General features: G+C 38.4%; 1 pseudogene; it reads left to right on the top strand.

The window, feature by feature from the left end:
- The first annotated feature begins 3,956 nt into the window (after positions 1–3,956).
- LOC146045374 (U2 spliceosomal RNA) lies at positions 3,957–4,094 on the top strand (annotated as a pseudogene).
- Positions 4,095–15,215: the final 11,121 nt, after the last annotated feature.

Here is a 15,215-nt window from a genome sequence, read left to right as displayed (position 1 = left end):
ATTTGCTCTCCATAACTTACTGAGGTCCTTCCTAACCCTAGTTTAATTGAAAACCAGCCACAGATAGTTGATAACAAGAGCATTCTTGACTAATTGTCTTGCTGGTTGAAGACTAATGCATGATAGTCCCAGCAAAAGTTGTAAAATAGAGAACTGTTGACTGACAGTACATAAACAAATCAGAATGGTGTATTTTGAATGACGATTGCATCAACCAATCAGATGGTCTCAATTCTAAACTAATTTGCATAAGGGCTTTATTTGCTCTCCATAACTTACTGAGGTCCTTCCTAACCCTAGTTTAATTGAAAACCTATAAAACCAGCCACAGATAGTTGATAACAAGAGCATTCTTGACCAATTGTCTTGCGGGTTGAAGACTAATGCATGATAGTCCCAGCAAAAGTTGTAAAATAGAGAACTGTTGACTGACAGTACATAAACCAATCAGAATGGCTTATTTTGAATGACAATTGCATCAACCAATCATATGGTCTCAATTCTAAACTAATTTGCATAAGGGCTTTATTTGCTCTCCATAACTTACTGAGGTCTTTCCTAACCCTAGTTTAATTGAACACCTGCAGAACCAGCCACAGATAGTTGATAACAAGAGCATTCTTGACCAATTGTCTTGCTGGTTGAAGACTAATGCATGATAGTCCCAGCAAAAGTTGTAAAATAGAAAACTGTTGACTGACAGTATATAAACCAATCAGAATGGTGTATTTTGAATGACAATTGCATCAACCAATCAGATGGTCTCAATTCTAAACTAATTTGCATAAGGGCTTTATTTGCTCTCCATAACTTACGGAGGTCCTTCCTAACCCTAGTTTAATTGAAAACCTACAAAACCAGCCACAGATAGTTGATAACAAGAGCATTCTTGACCAAATGTATTGCTGGTTGAAGACTAATGCATGATAGTCCCAGCAAAAGTTGTAAAATAGAGAACTGTTGACTGACAGTACATAAACCAATCAGAATGGCTTATTTTGAATGACAATTGCATCAACCAATCAGATGGTCTTAATTCTAAACTAATTTGCATAAGGGCTTTATTTGCTCTCCATAACTTACTGAGGTCCTTCCTAACCCTAGTTTAATTGAAAACCTACAAAACCAGCCACAGATAGTTGATAACAAGAGCATTCTTGACCAAATGTATTGCTGGTTGAAGACTAATGCATGATAGTCCCAGCAAAAGTTGTAAAATAGAGAACTGTTGACTGACAGTACATAAACCAATCGAAATGGCTTATTTTGAATGACAATTGCATCAACCAATCAGATGGTCTCAATTCTAAACTAATTTGCATAAGGGCTTTATTTGCTCTCCATAACTTACTGAGGTCTTTCCTAACCCTAGTTTAATTGAACACCTGCAGAACCAGCCACAGATAGTTGATAACAAGAGCATTCTTGACCAATTGTCTTGCTGGTTGAAGACTAATGCATGATAATCCCAGCAAAAGTTGTAAAATAGAAAACTGTTGACTGACAGTATATAAACCAATCAGAATGGCTTATTTTGAATGACAGTTGCATCAACCAATCAGATGGTCTTAATTCTAAACTAATTTGCATAAGGGCTTTATTTGCTCTCCATAACTTACATAGGTCCTTCCTCACCCTAGTCTAATTGAACACCTGCAGAACCAGCCACAGATAGTTGATAACAAGAGCATTCTTGACCAATTGTCTTGCTGGTTGAAGACTAATGCATGATAGTCCCAGCAAAAGTTGTAAAATAGAGAACTGTTGACTGACAATACATAAACCAATCAGAATGGTGTATTTTGAATGACAATTGCATCAACCAATCAGATGGTCTCAATTTAAACTAATTTGCATAAGGGCTTTATTTGCTCTCCATAACTTACTGAGGTCCTTCCTAACCCTAGTTTAATTGAAAACCTATAAAACCAGCCACAGATAGTTGATAACAAGAGCATTCTTGACCAATTGTCTTGCTGGTTGAAGGCTATTTCGTGATGGTGCCAGCAAAAGTTGTAAAATAGAAAACTGTTGACTACATTCTTGACCAATTGTCTTGCTGGTTGAAGACTATTGCATGATGGTCCCAGCAAAAGTTATAAAATAGAAAACTGTTGACTGACAGTACATAAACCAATCAGAATGGCTTATTTTGAATGACAGTTGCATCAACCAATCATATGATCTCAATTTTGAACTAATTTGCATAAGGGCTTTATTTGCTCTTCATAACTTACTGAGGTCCTTCCTCACCCTAGTTTAATTGAAAACCTACAAAACCAGCCACAGATAGTTGATAACAAGAGCATTCTTGACCAATTGTCTTGCTGGTTGAAGACTAATGCATGATAGTCCCAGCAAAAGTTGTAAAATAGAAAACTGTTGACTGACAGTACATAAACCAATCAGAATGGCTTATTTTGAATGACAGTTGCATCAACCAATCATATGATCTCAATTTTGAACTAATTTGCATAAGGGCTTTATTTGCTCTTCATAACTTACTGAGGTCCTTCCTCACCCTAGTTTAATTGAAAACCTACAAAACCAGCCACAGATAGTTGATAACAAGAGCATTCTTGACCAAATGTCTTGCTGGTTGAAGACTAATGCATGATAGTCCCAGCAAAAGTTGTAAAATAGAGAACTGTTGACTGACAGTACATAAACCAATCAGAATGGCTTATTTTGAATGACAATTGCATCAACCAATCAGATGGTCTTAATTCTAAACTAATTTGCATAAGGGCTTTATTTGCTCTCCATAACTTACTGAGGTCCTTCCTAACCCTAGTTTAATTGAAAACCTACAAAACCAGCCACAGATAGTTGATAACAAGAGCATTCTTGACCAATTGTCTTGCTGGTTTAAGGCTATTGCATGATGGTCCCAGCAAAAGTTATAAAATAGAAAACTGTTGACTGACAGCACATAAACCAATCAGAATAGCTTATTTTGAATGACAATTGCATTAACCAATCAGATGGTCTCAATTCTAAACTAATTTGCATAAGGGCTTTATTTGCTCTCCATAACTTACTGAGGTCTTTCCTTACCCTAGCTTAATTGAAAACCTATAAAACCAGCCACAGATAGTTGATAACAAGAGCATTCTTGACCAATTGTCTTGCGGGTTGAAGACTAATGCATGATAGTCCCAGCAAAAGTTGTAAAATAGAGAACTGTTGACTGACAGTACATAAACCAATCAGAATGGCTTATTTTGAATGACAATTGCATCAACCAATCAGATGGTCTCAATTCTAAACTAATTTGCATAAGGGCTTTATTTGCTCTCCATAACTTACTGAGGTCTTTCCTAACCCTAGTTTAATTGAACACCTGCAGAACCAGCCACAGATAGTTGATAACAAGAGCATTCTTGACCAATTGTCTTGCTGGTTGAAGACTAATGCATGATAGTCCCAGCAAAAGTTGTAAAATAGAAAACTGTTGACTGACAGTATATAAACCAATCAGAATGGTGTATTTTGAATGACAATTGCATCAACCAATCAGATGGTCTCAATTCTAAACTAATTTGCATAAGGGCTTTATTTGCTCTCCATAACTTACTGAGGTCCTTCCTAACCCTAGTTTAATTGAAAACCTACAAAACCAGCCACAGATAGTTGATAACAAGAGCATTCTTGACCAAATGTATTGCTGGTTGAAGACTAATGCATGATAGTCCCAGCAAAAGTTGTAAAATAGAGAACTGTTGACTGACAGTACATAAACCAATCAGAATGGCTTATTTTGAATGACAATTGCATCAACCAATCAGATGGTCTTAATTCTAAACTAATTTGCATAAGGGCTTTATTTGCTCTCCATAACTTACTGAGGTCCTTCCTAACCCTAGTTTAATTGAAAACCTACAAAACCAGCCACAGATAGTTGATAACAAGAGCATTCTTGACCAATTGTCTTGCTGGTTGAAGACTAATGCATGATAGTCTTCTCGGCCTTTTGGCTAAGATCAAGTGTAGTATCTGTTCTTATCAGTTGGGTATGGACTGGCCTCTGGCAGAGAATAGAGAAAGGTGAGACTGAGTAGCTGCTCTGATGGGAGGAGGGTGTGGGACCCCTCTGTTTTTTCCCGGGAGTAGTGAAAAGTCTCACTGAGTATCTTCACCTCTGCCTTTGGTAGGAGGTGTTGTTTCCGTAAATCCACTGGTAAGAGGGGGGGAGAAACACTGGGCCTAGTAGTTTGATTCTCTTGACGGGGTTTGTAGCCCCCGAAGGATGAGTCAGCGAAAGGCTCAGTCTAGTATCCAATCCCAGGGAGCGGAGAAAGGTTGGGACTGAGTAGATGGCTCCTGTTCCAGAGGTTCGTAGCCTCTGATGGGGAGACCGCGAAAGGCCCAGCTTAGTACCTTAACCCTGGGAGCGGAGAAACACTGGGACTGAGTAGATTGCTCTTCCGGAGGGGGTGCAGCCCCTAAGGGAGTCTTTCGAAAGGCCCAGTGGAGTACCCATTCCCATGCCAGGGGCTGGAAAGTGCCTGCTGTTGAGACGGAGAAACACTTGGTCGGACGCTGACTGGCTGGCTGCCTGGAGTCCGAGGCTGCACTGTGCCCCCGGGGAAACTCGGGGGTGCCGGACATGCACGGGTGATCCCAAGTCACCTTGCACGAATGGCACTTGCACTGCGCACTTCCCTTTAGGTTAGCGCTTCACGTCCTTACCCTGTCCTTTTGGATGGGGTAGGACAATTTTTCACACCCCCCCCCGGCCTTCTGGCTAGGGCCTTATTCTTTTCTTTTTATGATTTGCACGTTTTGCACTTTACGTTTTTCGTTAGTTTGTCACGTTTTTTCATTTGGGTAGTGCGGCTGTCCCTAACAGGCCTTCCGTTCCCCAAACGTGACTGGGACTCTTCACCTTTTGGGGAGAGTCCCGGTTCCCTCGAGGGCAACCCCGAGCCGCAAGGCGGAGGGAAGCCTAAGTCGGGTCTCTCCAAAGCACGGGCTGCGGAGGACCCACCGTCCGAAACCCTTCCGGGGGTGGAGGAAACGCGGGTCCCTCTGAGCTTCGGCGAAGAGGACCCACCGATCCCTTTTTTCCCTTCCTCGGCCTTATGGTTGAGGGGGGTCAGGGGAACCATGGGGCCTTTCTCCTTTGGGAGAGGGCCCACACGTTCGTACGGCTGCCCCCTGTGCACGCGTTTAGTCACGTCACTGGTGGTGGTGGGAGCACACCTCGGGCTCCCTGAGTTTCTTCAAACTAATGCATGATAGTCCCAGCAAAAGTTGTAAAATAGAGAACTGTTGACTGACAGTACATAAACCAATCGAAATGGCTTATTTTGAATGACAATTGCATCAACCAATCAGATGGTCTCAATTCTAAACTAATTTGCATAAGGGCTTTATTTGCTCTCCATAACTTACTGAGGTCTTTCCTAACCCTAGTTTAATTGAACACCTGCAGAACCAGCCACAGATAGTTGATAACAAGAGCATTCTTGACCAATTGTCTTGCTGGTTGAAGACTAATGCATGATAATCCCAGCAAAAGTTGTAAAATAGAAAACTGTTGACTGACAGTATATAAACCAATCAGAATGGCTTATTTTGAATGACAGTTGCATCAACCAATCAGATGGTCTTAATTCTAAACTAATTTGCATAAGGGCTTTATTTGCTCTCCATAACTTACATAGGTCCTTCCTCACCCTAGTCTAATTGAACACCTGCAGAACCAGCCACAGATAGTTGATAACAAGAGCATTCTTGACCAATTGTCTTGCTGGTTGAAGACTAATGCATGATAGTCCCAGCAAAAGTTGTAAAATAGAGAACTGTTGACTGACAATACATAAACCAATCAGAATGGTGTATTTTGAATGACAATTGCATCAACCAATCAGATGGTCTCAATTTAAACTAATTTGCATAAGGGCTTTATTTGCTCTCCATAACTTACTGAGGTCCTTCCTAACCCTAGTTTAATTGAAAACCTATAAAACCAGCCACAGATAGTTGATAACAAGAGCATTCTTGACCAATTGTCTTGCTGGTTGAAGGCTATTTCGTGATGGTGCCAGCAAAAGTTGTAAAATAGAAAACTGTTGACTACATTCTTGACCAATTGTCTTGCTGGTTGAAGACTATTGCATGATGGTCCCAGCAAAAGTTATAAAATAGAAAACTGTTGACTGACAGCACATAAACCAATCAGAATGGCTTATTTTGAATGACAATTGCATCAACCAATCAGATGGTCTCAATTCTAAACTAATTTGCATAAGGGCTATATTTGATCTCCATAACTTACTGAGGTCTTTCCTACCCCTAGTTTAATTGAAAACCTACAAAATCAGCCACAGATAGTTGATAACAAGAGCATTCTTGACCAATTGTCTTGCTGGTTGAAGACTAATGCATGATAGTCCCAGCAAAAGTTGTAAAATAGAAAACTGTTGACTGACAGTACATAAACCAATCAGAATGGCTTATTTTGAATGACAGTTGCATCAACCAATCATATGATCTCAATTTTGAACTAATTTGCATAAGGGCTTTATTTGCTCTTCATAACTTACTGAGGTCCTTCCTCACCCTAGTTTAATTGAAAACCTACAAAACCAGCCACAGATAGTTGATAACAAGAGCATTCTTGACCAAATGTCTTGCTGGTTGAAGACTAATGCATGATAGTCCCAGCAAAAGTTGTAAAATAGAGAACTGTTGACTGACAGTACATAAACCAATCAGAATGGCTTATTTTGAATGACAATTGCATCAACCAATCAGATGGTCTTAATTCTAAACTAATTTGCATAAGGGCTTTATTTGCTCTCCATAACTTACTGAGGTCCTTCCTAACCCTAGTTTAATTGAAAACCTACAAAACCAGCCACAGATAGTTGATAACAAGAGCATTCTTGACCAATTGTCTTGCTGGTTTAAGGCTATTGCATGATGGTCCCAGCAAAAGTTATAAAATAGAAAACTGTTGACTGACAGCACATAAACCAATCAGAATAGCTTATTTTGAATGACAATTGCATTAACCAATCAGATGGTCTCAATTCTAAACTAATTTGCATAAGGGCTTTATTTGCTCTCCATAACTTACTGAGGTCTTTCCTTACCCTAGCTTAATTGAAAACCTATAAAACCAGCCACAGATAGTTGATAACAAGAGCATTCTTGACCAATTGTCTTGCTGGTTGAAGACTAATGCATGATGGTCCCAGCAAAAGTTATAAAATAGAAAACTGTTGACTGACAGCACATAAACCAATCAGAATAGCTTATTTTGAATGACAGTTGCATCAACCAATCAGATGATCTCAATTCTGAACTAATTTGCATAAGGGCTTTATTTGCTCTTTATAACTTACTGAGGTCCTTCCTCACCCTATTCTAATTGAACAACTGCAGAACCAGCCACAGATAGTTGATAACAAGAACATTATTGACCAATTGTCTTGCTGGTTGAAGACTATTGCATGATGGTCCCAGCAAACGTTGTAAAATAGGAAACTGTTGACTGATGGTACATAAACCAATCAGAATGGCTTATTTTGAATGACAGTTGCATCAACCAATCAGATGGTCTCAATTCTGAACTAATTTGCATAATGGCTTTATTTGCTTTTCATAACTTACTGAGGTCCTTCCTCACCCTAGTCTAATTGAACACCTGCAGAACCAGCCACAGATAGTTGATAACAAGAACATTCTTGACCAATTGTCTTGCTGGTTGAAGGCTATTGCGTGATGGTGCCAGCAAAAGTTGTAAAATAGAAAACTGTTGACTACATTCTTGACCAATTGTCTTGCTGGTAGAAGACTATTGCATGATGGTCCCAGCAAAAGTTATAAAATAGAAAACTGTTGACTGACAGCACATAAACCAATCAGAATGGCTTATTTTGAATGACAATTGCATCAACCAATCAGATGGTCTCAATTCTAAACTAATTTGCATAAGGGCTTTATTTGCTCTCCATAACTTACTGAGGTCCTTCCTAACCCTAGTTTAATTGAAAACCTACAAAACCAGCCACAGATAGTTGATAACAAGAGCATTCTTGACCAATTGTCTTGCTGGTTGAAGACTAATGCATGATAGTCCCAGCAAAAAGTTGTAAAATAGAAAATTGTTGACTGACAGTATATAAACCAATCAGAATGGCTTATTTTGAATGACAATTGCATCAACCAATCAGATGATCTCAATTCTGAACTAATTTGCATAAGGGCTTTATTTGCTCTTTATAACTTACTGAGGTCCTTCCTCACCCTATTCTAAATGAACACCTGCAGAACCAGCCACAGATAGTTGATAACAAGAACATTATTGACCAATTGTCTTGCTGGTTGAAGACTATTGCATGATGGTCCCAGCAAACGTTGTAAAATAGAAAACTGTTGACTGACAGTATATAAACCAATCAGAATGGCTTATTTTGAATGACAGTTGCATCAACCAATCAGATGATCTCAATTCTGAACTAATTTGCATAAGGGCTTTATTTGCTCTCCATAACTTACTGAGGTCCTTCCTAACCCTAGTTTAATTGAAAACCTACAAAACCAGCCACAGATAGTTGATAACAAGAGCATTCTTGACCAATTGTCTTGCTGGTTGAAGACTAATGCATGATAGTCCCAGCAAAAGTTGTAAAATAGAGGACTGTTGACTGACAGTACATAAACCAATCAGAATGGTGTATTTTGAATGACAATTGCATCAACCAATCAGATGGTCTCAATTCTAAACTAATTTGCATAAGGGCTTTATTTGCTCTCCATAACTTACTGAGGTATTTCCTAACCCTAGTTTAATTGAAAACCTACAAAACCAGCCACAGATAGTTGATAACAAGAGCATTCTTGACCAATTGTCTTGCTGGTTGAAGACTAATGCATGATAGTCCCAGCAAAAGTTGTAAAATAGAGAACTGTTGACTGACAGTACATAAACAAATCAGAATGGTGTATTTTGAATGACGATTGCATCAACCAATCAGATGGTCTCAATTCTAAACTAATTTGCATAAGGGCTTTATTTGCTCTCCATAACTTACTGAGGTCCTTCCTAACCCTAGTTTAATTGAAAACCTATAAAACCAGCCACAGATAGTTGATAACAAGAGCATTCTTGACCAATTGTCTTGCTGGTTGAAGACTAATGCATGATAGTCCCAGCAAAAGTTGTAAAATAGAGAACTGTTGACTGACAGTACATAAACCAATCAGAATGGCTTATTTTGAATGACAATTGCATCAACCAATCAGATGGTCTCAATTCTAAACTAATTTGCATAAGGGCTTTATTTGCTCTCCATAACTTACTGAGGTCCTTCATAACCCTAGTTTAATTGAAAACCTACAAAACCAGCCACAGATAGTTGATAACAAGAGCATTCTTGACCAAATGTCTTGCTGGTTGAAGACTAATGCATGATAGTCCCAGCAAAAGTTGTAAAATAGAGAACTGTTGACTGACAGTACATAAACCAATCAGAATGGCTTATTTTGAATGACAATTGCATCAACCAATCAGATGGTCTTAATTCTAAACTAATTTGCATAAGGGCTTTATTTGCTCTCCATAACTTACTGAGGTCCTTCCTAACCCTAGTTTAATTGAAAACCTACTAAACCAGCCACAGATAGTTGATAACAAGAGCATTCTTGACCAATTGTCTTGCTGGTTGAAGACTAATGCATGATAGTCCCAGCAAAAGTTGTAAAATAGAGAACTGTTGACTGACAGTACATAAACCAATCAGAATGGCTTGTTTTGAATGACAATTGCATCAACCAATCAGATGGTCTCAATTCTAAACTAATTTGCATAAGGGCTTTATTTGCTCTCCATAACTTACTGAGGTCTTTCCTAACCCTAGTTTAATTGAAAACCTACAAAATCAGCCACAGATAGTTGATAACAAGAGCATTCTTGACCAATTGTCTTGCTGGTTGAAGACTAGTGCATGATAGTCCCAGCAAAAGTTGTAAAATAGAAAACTGTTGACTGACAGTACATAAACCAATCAGAATGGCTTATTTTGAATGACAGTTGCATCAACCAATCATATGATCTCAATTTTGAACTAATTTGCATAAGGCCTTTATTTGCTCTTCATAACTTACTGAGGTCCTTCCTCACCCTAGTCTAATAGAACACCTGCAGAACCAGCCACAGATAGTTGATAACAAGAGCATTCTTGACCAATTGTCTTGCTGGTTGAAGACTAATGCTTGATAGTCCCAGCAAAAGTTGTAAAATAGAGAACTGTTGACTGACAGTACATAAACCAATCAGAATGGCTTATTTTGAATGACAGTTGCATCAACCAATCAGATGGTCTCAATTCTAAACTAATTTGCATAAGGGCTTTATTTGCTCTTTATAACTTACTGAGGTCCTTTCTCACCCTATTCTAATTGAACAACTGCAGAACCAGCCACAGATAGTTGATAACAAGAACATTATTGACCAATTGTCTTGCTGGTTGAAGACTATTGCATTATGGTCCCAGCAAACGTTGTAAAATAGGAAACTGTTGACTGATGGTACATAAACCAATCAGAATGGCTTATTTTGAATGACAGTTGCATCAACCAATCAGATGGTCTCAATTCTGAACTAATTTGCATAATGGCTTTATTTGCTCTTCATAACTTACTGAGGTCCTTCCTCACCCTAGTCTAATTGAACACCTGCAGAACCAGCCACAGATAGTTGATAACAAGAACATACTTGACCAATTGTCTTGCTGGTTGAAGGCTATTGCGTGATGGTGCCAGCAAAAGTTGTAAAATAGAAAACTGTTGACTACATTCTTGACCAATTGTCTTGCTGGTAGAAGACTATTGCATGATGGTCCCAGCAAAAGTTATAAAATAGAAAACTGTTGACTGACAGCACATAAACCAATCAGAATGGCTTATTTTGAATGACAATTGCATCAACCAATCAGATGGTCTCAATTCTAAACTAATTTGCATAAGGGCTTTATTTGCTCTCCATAACTTACTGAGGTCCTTCCTAACCCTAGTTTAATTGAAAACCTACAAAACCAGCCACAGATAGTTGATAACAAGAGCATTCTTGACCAATTGTCTTGCTGGTTGAAGACTAATGCATGATAATCCCAGCAAAAAGTTGTAAAATAGAAAACAGTTGACTGACAGTACATAAACCAATCAGAATGGCTTATTTTGAATGACAGTTGCATCAACCAATCAGATGATCTCAATTCTGAACTAATTTGCATAAGGGCTTTATTTGCTCTTTATAACTTACTGAGGTCCTTCCTCACCCTATTCTAATTGAACACCTGCAGAACCAGCCACAGATAGTTGATAACAAGAACATTATTGACCAATTGTCTTGCTGGTTGAAGACTATTGCATGATGGTCCCAGCAAACGTTGTAAAATAGAAAACTGTTGACTGACAGTATATAAACCAATCAGAATGGCTTATTTTGAATGACAATTGCATCAACCAATCAGATGGTCTCAATTCTGAACTAATTTGCATAAGGGCTTTATTTGCTCTCCATAACTTACTGAGGTCCTTCCTAACCCTAGTTTAATTGAAAACCTACAAAACCAGCCACAGATAGTTGATAACAAGAGCATTCTTGAACAAATGTCTTGCTGGTTGAAGACTAATGCATGATAGTCCCAGCAAAAGTAGTAAAATAGAGAACTGTTGACTGACAGCACATAAACCAATCAGAATGGCTTATTTTGAATGACAATTGCATCAACCAATCAGATGGTCTCAATTCTAAACTAATTTGCATAAGGGCTTTATTTGCTCTCCATAACTTACTGAGGTCTTTCCTAACCCTAGTTTAATTGAACACCTGCAGAACCAGCCACAGATAGTTGATAACAAGAACATTATTGACCAATTGTCTTGCTGGTTGAAGACTATTGCATGATGGTCCCAGCAAACGTTGTAAAATAGAAAACTGTTGACTGACAGTATATAAACCAATCAGAATGGCTTATTTTGAATGACAATTGCATCAACCAATCAGATGGTCTCAATTCTGAACTAATTTGCATAAGGGCTTTATTTGCTCTCCATAACTTACTGAGGTCCTTCCTAACCCTAGTTTAATTGAAAACCTACAAAACCAGCCACAGATAGTTGATAACAAGAGCATTCTTGACCAATTGTCTTGCTGGCTGAAGACTAATGCATGATAGTCCCAGCAAAAGTTGTAAAATAGAAAATTGTTGACTGACAGTATATAAACCAATCAGAATGGCTTATTTTGAATGACAGTTGCATCAACCAATCAGATGATCTCAATTCTGAACTAATTTGCATAAGGGCTTTATTTGCTCTTCATAACTTACTGAGGTCCTTCCTCACCCTAGTCTAATTGAACACCTGCAGAACCAGCCACAGATAGTTGATAACAAGAACATTCTTGACTAATTGTCTTGCTGGTTGAAGGCTATTGCGTGATGGTGTCAGCAAAAGTTGTAAATTAGAAAACTGTTGACTACATTCTTGACCAATTGTCTTGCTGGTAGAAGACTATTGCATGATGGTCCCAGCAAAAGTTATAAAATAGAAAACTGTTGACTGACAGCACATAAACCAATCAGAATGGCTTATTTTGAATGACAATTGCATCAACCAGTCAGATGGTCTCAATTCTAAACTAATTTGCAAAAGGGCTTTATTTGCTCTCCATAACTTACTGAGGTCTTTCCTAACCCTAGTTTAATTGAAAACCTACCAAACCAGCCACAGATAGTTGATAACAAGAGCATTCTTGACCAATTGTCTTGCTGGTTGAAGACTAATGCATGATAGTCCCAGCAAAAGTTGTAAAATAGAAAACTGTTGACTGACAGTACATAGACCAATCAGAATGGCTTATTTTGAATGACAGTTGCATCAACCAATCATATGATCTCAATTCTGAACCAATTTGCATAAGGGCTTTATTTGCTCTTCATAACTTACTGAGGTCCTTCCTCACCCTAGTCTAATTGAACACCTGCAGAACCAGCCACAGACAGTTGATAACAAGAGCATTCTTGACCAATTGTCTTGCTGGTTGAAGACTAATGCTTGATAGTCCCAGCAAAAGTTGTAAAATAGAGAACTGTTGACTGACAGTACATAAACCAATCAGAATGGCTTATTTTGAATGACAGTTGCATCAACCAATCAGATGGTCTCAATTCTGAACTAATTTGCATAATGGCTTTATTTGCTCTTCATAACTTACTGAGGTCCTTCCTCACCCTAGTCTAATTGAACACCTGCAGAACCAGCCACAGATAGTTCATAACAAGAGCATTCTTGACCAATTGTCTTGCTTATTGAAGGCTATTGCGTGATGGTGCCAGCAAAAGTTGTAAAATAGAAAACTGTTGACTACATTCTTGACCAATTGTCTTGCTGGTAGAAGACTATTGCATGATGGTCCCAGCAAAAGTTATAAAATAGAAAACTGTTGACTGACAGCACATAAACCAATCAGAATGGCTTATTTTGAATGACAATTGCATCAACCAATCAGATGGTCTCAATTCTAAACTAATTTGCATAAGGGCTTTATTTGCTCTTCATAACTTACTGAGGTCTTTCCTAACCCTAGTTTAATTGAAAACCTATAAAACCAGCCACAGATAGTTGATAACAAGAGCATTCTTGACCAATTGTCTTGCTGGTTGAAGACTAATGCATGATAGTCCCAGCAAAAGTTGTAAAATAGAGAACTGTTGACTGACAGTACATAAACCAATCAGAATGGCTTATTTTGAATGACAATTGCATCAACCAATCAGATGGTCTCAGTTCTAAACTAATTTGCATAAGGGCTTTATTTGCTCTCCATAACTTACTGAGGTCCTTCCTAACCCTAGTTTAATTGAAAACCTACAAAACCAGCCACAGATAGTTGATAGCAAGAGCATTCTTGACCAATTGTCTTGCTGGTTGAAGACGAATACATGATAGTCCCAGCAAAAGTTGTAAAATAGAGAACTGTTGACTGACAGTACATAAACCAATCAGAATTGCTTATTTTGAATGACAGTTGCATCAACCAATCAGATGGTCTCAATTCTGAACTAATTTGCATAAGGGCTTTATTTGTTCTTTATAACTTACTGAGGTCCTTCCTCACCCTATTCCAATTGAAAACCTGCAGAACCAGCCACAGATAGTTGATAACAAGAACATTCTTGACCAATTGTCTTGCTGGTTGAAGACTATTGTATGATGGTCCCAGCAAACGTTGTAAAATAGGAAACTGTTGACTGATGGTACATAAACCAATCAGAATGGCTTATTTTGAATGACAGTTGCATCAACCAATCAGATGGTCTCAATTCTGAACTAATTTGCATAATGGCTTTATTTGCTCTTCATAACTTACTGAGGTCCTTCCTCACCCTAGTCTAATTGAACACCTGCAGAACCAGCCACAGATAGTTGATAACAAGAACATTCTTGACTAATTGTCTTGCTGGTTGAAGGCTATTGCGTGATGGTGTCAGCAAAAGTTGTAAATTAGAAAACTGTTGACTACATTCTTGACCAATTGTCTTGCTGGTAGAAGACTATTGCATGATGGTCCCAGCAAAAGTTATAAAATAGAAAACTGTTGACTGACAGCACATAAACCAATCAGAATGGCTTATTTTGAATGACAATTGCATCAACCAGTCAGATGGTCTCAATTCTAAACTAATTTGCAAAAGGGCTTTATTTGCTCTCCATAACTTACTGAGGTCTTTCCTAACCCTAGTTTAATTGAAAACCTACCAAACCAGCCACAGATAGTTGATAACAAGAGCATTCTTGACCAATTGTCTTGCTGGTTGAAGACTAATGCATGATAGTCCCAGCAAAAGTTGTAAAATAGAAAACTGTTGACTGACAGTACATAGACCAATCAGAATGGCTTATTTTGAATGACAGTTGCATCAACCAATCATATGATCTCAATTCTGAACCAATTTGCATAAGGGCTTTATTTGCTCTTCATAACTTACTGAGGTCCTTCCTCACCCTAGTCTAATTGAACACCTGCAGAACCAGCCACAGATAGTTGATAACAAGAGCATTCTTGACCAATTGTCTTGCTGGTTGAAGACTAATGCATGATAGTCCCAGCAAAAGTTGTAAAATAGAAAACTGTTGACTGACAGTACATAGACCAATCAGAATGGCTTATTTTGAATGACAGTTGCATCAACCAA

The sequence above is a fragment of the Crinia signifera genome, chromosome 1, assembly GCF_055691185.1.
Source record: "Crinia signifera chromosome 1, ASM5569118v1, whole genome shotgun sequence".
Lineage (NCBI taxonomy): Eukaryota > Metazoa > Chordata > Amphibia > Anura > Myobatrachidae > Crinia > Crinia signifera.
Note: the sequence above shows the minus strand (reverse complement) of the source record. Positions and strands in the feature narration are given on the sequence as shown.